General features: G+C 48.3%; 1 pseudogene; it reads right to left on the bottom strand.

Moving 5' to 3' along the window:
* Nucleotides 1-446: 446 nt before the first annotated feature.
* Nucleotides 447-1,312, bottom strand: LOC102252571 (annotated as a pseudogene).
* Nucleotides 1,313-6,097: the final 4,785 nt, after the last annotated feature.

Raw genomic sequence — 6,097 nt, 5'->3', positions numbered from 1 at the left:
CATAGGCATACCTTTGAGTTTTCCCCTCACATTTGCCGTGGCCTTAACCTTATTCGCTGAGAAGTCTGTATTTGCCTTGCCATTCGGGGTTTGAAAGATACCCCAAGTGTTAGAATTGGTAAGAAGTGAGAGTTCCTGAGCGTTTTCATTTTGTTCAATATGCTCAGAAGTATCCATGGGCGGAGTGAACACTACACGAATCCTCAGAGTCATAAATCTATTTTGAGGAAAGGATATGTGACACACACACAAAGTAGTAAAACAAAAACACTACATTCCCACAACTCAGACACACGGAGGTGTTAACCGGGGGTGGACCTTGGTGTATCTCCAAGCATCCTTCTAAATCTTTTCCGTGTGTGCATATACACACAAATGCACACGTGGTGTCATAAAACTAATGACACGAATATTTTCATCTTCTTTATCAAATGAGTGCTTATGCCTAACATAAAGGACTAGTTATCACTTAAGATAGCATGTTATCATTTTCACATCATTGCTCTCAGGTTTGGAAACTAATTAAATCTGCTGTCAGCATTCTGTTGCAGAGCTAGGGAGCCCACTCCTATAGAATGCTCTTGCAGCTTGATGGCCTTGTTGGAGCTTTCAATATTTCTAAGCAGAGTCTCCAAGCATCTCTTACTTTTCTTCTGATCTTCAAGTGCACAGCCAATGACTATGGATTGAAACTTCTGATCAACTGGCCCAGGCAGCACCTCAGAAGAACACGCACTGTACAGTGACATCAAGTGACTCTTGGCATTTCCCAAGTCATTCAGAAACTTACTGACCACCTCAACGATAACCCTGGTGGCGTGCTTTAGGGATTCCTGCTGCTGAGGGTTTCTAATGGTTTCCACTGAAACTTCAACAGTGAGGGTTCATCACAACATAATTTGCAGTCAGATTAATTTTTCTCTTTCTCCATCGCTGATCTGCCTCATGTCTTGGCTGTTCTGGATACTGTGGGTCATTTCCAGGAGGATTTCTCTCTCTTGCTCAATGGCAGTTGCTGCTTCTCTCTCTTTTTTTATTGTTTTATTGCTTAAAGTATTACAAAGGGTATTATATATGTGTCCCCCCCCCCTGCCGCCCTTGACAATCCCCTCTTAAAGCTTCCACCCTGAGCTCCAGCTGGTCCAGGCTCTCCAGCAGGCGGCTGGAGCGGTCTGCCATGGAGGAGGAGCGGCAGAAGCGGCCCTCACTGGCTTTCGCGTTGATCTTCACCTGAGCCATCTGAGCCTCTGAGGCGGGGTGGCCAGGAGGGCCTCTCCAGCGGCAGCCAGTGGAGAGAGCGGCGGCTGCAGTGTCGCAGTCACTGCGAGCTCCCGCATAAAACCACTATTTCTTAAACAACACACCTTATAGTGCCTATAAAATTATGAAAAATATGAACTAATCTATTGTATAAGAAGGAATATCAATGGCTGCATTGAGGGCTGAGGAAATATCAGAAAACATAAATGGGCCGGAGGTATCAAAAGTAGGTTTAGATTTGATGATATGAATAAATATAATTAATAAAAAATAATACAAGAATATACTCAGACCTGGCAAGTATGGCTCAGTTGACTGGGCATTGTCCCATTTACTGAAAGGTCGTTGGTTCCAGGTCAAGGCGCATGCCCATCTCTATCACCTGTAGGTAGGAGGGAAGAGGCAAGAGAACAATGTATCTCTCTATCCTCTCTCCTTCCCTCTCCTTAAAACAAAACAAAACAGAACAAAAAACAACCCACAATAAAAGTAATTATTCAAATGTTTTTTTAATGAATAAGTTCTGTGTTTAGTAGACTTAGAACTATTAAATCAACTTTTGCCCCACCCGATATATTGGTAACAGATAATCATATTTCATGTGTGACAGTTTCATAGTTTTATCCTTATGTCAAAGCTCACCAAGTAGTACACATTAGAAAAGTGCGCTTTGTTGCATGTCAATTCTCATTTCCTGGGCAGAACAGCCTTGTCTCAGTGGCAGCAAATACTGGCAAGCAGTGAAGACTATTGCCATCAGAATCAACAGGAATTCTGAGTGGTTACAAAAGACACATTTTAGACTGATTACAGGATTATACTTTCTCTAGCTTTGAGGTCTTGACTGATGAACAAATTTTGAGGTGAACAAACTAGAAGGGCCAGGGGAATAAAAAAACCTGTTATATTATTTTTTTCTGCCAATGACTTCAGCCACAGGAAACAGGTATGGAAGTCCTGAGAACTGTACACAAAGGTCACACAAACCACAGAATTAGATCATTTGTGGAAAACGTTCAAAAGAGGCACATTTCCTCTAAGTCACTGTAGTCTTTCCCACTCACTATGAATACAGTGTTTCTGTTCTAATGGTGGTTCCTTCTAAACATCACTGTTACAACAAATGACAACCGCATATGAAATTTCTTACATCATGGCACATGGCACCTTTATAGTATGTGGGGAGGATTTCCCCAAAATATTGCTAAGAATTAGGTAATACATACTGTGATGAAGAATATAGTTCACACCCTGATCGGTTTGGCTCAGTGGATAGAGCGTTGGACTGTGGACTGAAGGATCCAGGTATGATTCCCATTAAGGGCAAGTACTTTCGTTGCCGGCACATCCCCATTGGGGGTTGTGCAGAAGGCAACTGATCAATGTTTCTCTCTCAAGACATTTCTCTCTCATCGATGCTTCTAACTATACCTTCCCCTTCCTTTCTGTGGAAAATCAATAAAATATATTTTAAAAAAATTCACGTTGTTCATGGAATGATAGCAAAGGCCTCCTATTAATTGAAAAAAGTGACCTCACCAATAAAAGAGGAACTAGACTGCAAATTAGAACCAGAAAGTAATGTAGTCTTTCTCTCGAGAAGTTCGGCAGAAATGCAAACTAAGCAAATATTTGAAAAGGAAATTCTTGATATCATGCTATGCCTTCCAAAGTACGGAAAGTGTGGGAGCCCACCACATTTGTTTACACTACATGCTGACTGATAAGAAGTTGTTTTTCAATCATCCCAGGGAGAGAATAGAACCAAAAAACCAATGGTACAAAAGAAAAAGAAAAACACCATTACATAAAGATCCTAAACCAGGGGAAGGGACAGCAAGAGGTTTGAAGGTGAGTGAATTTGAACCTGAAACAATTAAGGTTGAATAGCACAAAAACCTTGTGCTTTCATCACCTGCACAGCAGCAGTCTGTGTATGCCTCCTCACAGAGGGTTTTCAAGATAACCCAGTCTTTGTCTTGATCAAATCTAAGAATTCCTGACAGTAATGACTGTGATCACCAGTCTCAGTAGTATACATTGCAGTTCAGGTAATGCATGGAGAGTTACAGACTTGGAAATCAAATTTCAGGAAGTGATAATAAGTCCAATAAGTGCACCACATTCCCACCACCCAGATATACAAAAGCTGTCCTCTGTGGGTCCAGATCCTTCTCTGTGTGTGGTGTATGCATGCAAGGGCTCACAAGCTCTCCCGACTGCGCTGGCAGGAAGGTGCACAGGTGCGACACTGGAAATCGATGGCAGTCACATCCAAGAGTTCCCACAACACCCAAGATGCTGGTCCCCTGTGGAAGGAGCAGTCCCTCACTGTGCTCGCAGGCCTCCTTCCAATTGCCATCTCCAGGGCAAGCCCGGGCCTCATCGTAGGAAGTAGGTCCGCTTCTTGTAATCTCTAATGGACTTGGCCATCAGCGGTGCCATCTTCTTCACAGGCTTCTTCTGGCCGCTGACCACCCGCTTCCCAGTGATGCGGTGACATCTTTGGCTACTGGCAGGGTCAGAGGGAGCCCGGTTGTCTGCTGGGGGGGCTGGGGCAGGCGGGGCTTTTTCCTGGACAGCTGCTCCTGCTCCTCCTCTTTCAGACGATTGTGAAAAAGCCCTCTTTGCTGGTGGGTCCTGGGGCCTGTTGGCGCTGAGGTGCAGGACCAGTTCTGGGACCTCCTGCTCTTGCGGCTGCAGCTGTGCCGTGTGTTCTTCCCGCCTTTCTTTCTCCAAGGCTCGGTGACACTGCTGCTGCTTCCATAAGGGATCTGTCTCTGCAGCTGGTGCTTCATGGTGTTCCTCCAGGCCAGGCGGCTCCTCAGGTGTGTCACTCTCCACAGAGTGTTGGAGAAGAGAACACGGGACTCCTCTCAGTTGAGAGAGCAAGTTGACGTTGTTCTGCGGGGTCTGGACACACTGCTGGAGCATAGTGATCATTTTGCGCCGACCAGCCCTCTTGGACCCAGAGAACACCTGTGTCCTGGAGTGCAGCCTGATTCCCATCAGCCGAGCTCCTTCCTCTTTGCTAGGGGAAGGCGGTGCCCTTGGCCTGGGTTGGAAGGAGAACGTGGACGCAAAGGCAGGAAGTGGGGGGTCACTGAGCTGGCCCGGGCAAGCCTGAGGTCTGGCCAGGTGGGTGACCCGGCAGGGGGCACCAGTGGGAGCCTGGCCTCAGCTGCTGCAGGCTGTGGTCGCTTTTCAGACTTGCCCATTTCTGCCTGGGCGCTGGTCGTTTCCTGTTTCCTCAGACTCTTTCCTTCCAGCGCAGTGGCTGGAGGCTTGACACTCTTCCTCTCTTTCCTGGCGGGAGGCTGGTGGTGGGTGTGGAAGGCCTCAGAAGTCATGGTGAGCACGTCTAATTCCTGCTCTACTTCAGGCGGGGGAATCCGCCAGCTTCCTTCCCAAGTGAGGACTTTTGACCTTCCCTTTTGGAGTCTTGCAGGTTTCCCCAACTTTCTCCCTCACCTTGTGCAGCAGCTCCCCTGGCCCTTCTCCTGCACTTAAGCCTTGGAGACTCTGTGGGTTTTTTTTGATTGGCTTTGTCTTGAGTGTTTGTGCTTTTGCTTTTTCGGGGGATTTTCTGAAGCCACCTCCTATGGGGCCCCAGACATCCAAGGAGCACCTGCCACCCATAGAAGGGTCGGGATGCCTGAGGCCACCTGTGGTGGACGCGGGTCGTAGGTGAAGTTCTCCTCCTGGAAAGGCATGGTGGGTGGCTGGAATTCCTCCTCTTCCTCAAGGGAGGGACCTATTGGCTTCCTACCCAAGTGAGGAGTTTTGACTTTCCCTTCTGGAGTCTTGTGGTTACTCCCAACCTTCTGTCTCAACTTGGGTGGCAGGACACCTGCCCCCTTTCCTGCGTCTGAGCTCTGTAGACTCTCCTTTGCTTTGTCTGATTGGCTTTTTCGTGAGTGTTTGTGGTTTTGCGTTTTCACCAGGTTTTCTGAGGCTTTTTTTGATGGAGGCCTGTCTTAGGTGAGTTAGGCCTTGAAGGACATTCCCTCCGGGTCTAATTCCTCCTTAGCCGCCGCCGCCCTCGCCATGTCCGCTGCCTCCTCCATCTCAGACGGGGGACCTGCTGGTTTCCTTCCCAGGTGAGGAGTTCTGACATTTCCTTCTGGAGTCTTGGGTTTGTCCCTAACCTTCTCCCTAACTGTGGGCAGCAGGCCCCCTGGCCCCTTTCCTGCATCTACGCCGTGTAGATGTTGCTCATATTTGTGTGACTGTATTTTCCCAGAGTGTTTGCGCTTTCATTTCTTCTCGGGGTTGTCTGAAGCCACCTCCGATGGAGGCGTAGACTTCTGGGAGCTGTGTCCCCTTCTTTCCTCCCTCTTCTTGACCCCACGAGAGGACAGCTTTCCGCCTATTCCTTCTGTGCCGAGAGGCCATGGCCTCTCCTCCCTGGTGGAGGTCTGGCGAGTTCTCTGGGTGCTCCCAGCTGAGTGCTCCTCCTGGCCCTTGGCCCCCTGCGGGTGTTGTCCTTGTGGGAAGGCGGGTGCTCTCCTCTCCAACTCACAGCCCCTCTCTCCTGGGGTCCCCCCAGTTGCCTGTCCAGAGATGCTGCCAGGCGGCCCTCTGCAGGCCTCTGAAGTGCCTCATGGGCCAGGGCCTGGGACCAGTGATGGACTCCAGACATCCAGGATGCCTCTGCCACCCATGTTTTATTCACCCAATCAGTCCACATACATATGACCCCATGGTGACTCCTAAAGTTGGACTAAAGGATACTAAAACCTAAGCACTCGGGAGTAGATCTTGGTCTTGACATGCCCCTTTTGGTCTCTGCCCCTTCTAGCCAAGTGTTAAGTCTGTGCTCTTTCAGAATTCAGGT

The sequence above is a fragment of the Myotis brandtii genome, unplaced genomic scaffold (genome assembly GCF_000412655.1).
Source record: "Myotis brandtii unplaced genomic scaffold, ASM41265v1 scaffold1725, whole genome shotgun sequence".
Classification (NCBI taxonomy): Eukaryota; Metazoa; Chordata; class Mammalia; order Chiroptera; family Vespertilionidae; genus Myotis; species Myotis brandtii.
Note: the sequence above shows the minus strand (reverse complement) of the source record. Positions and strands in the feature narration are given on the sequence as shown.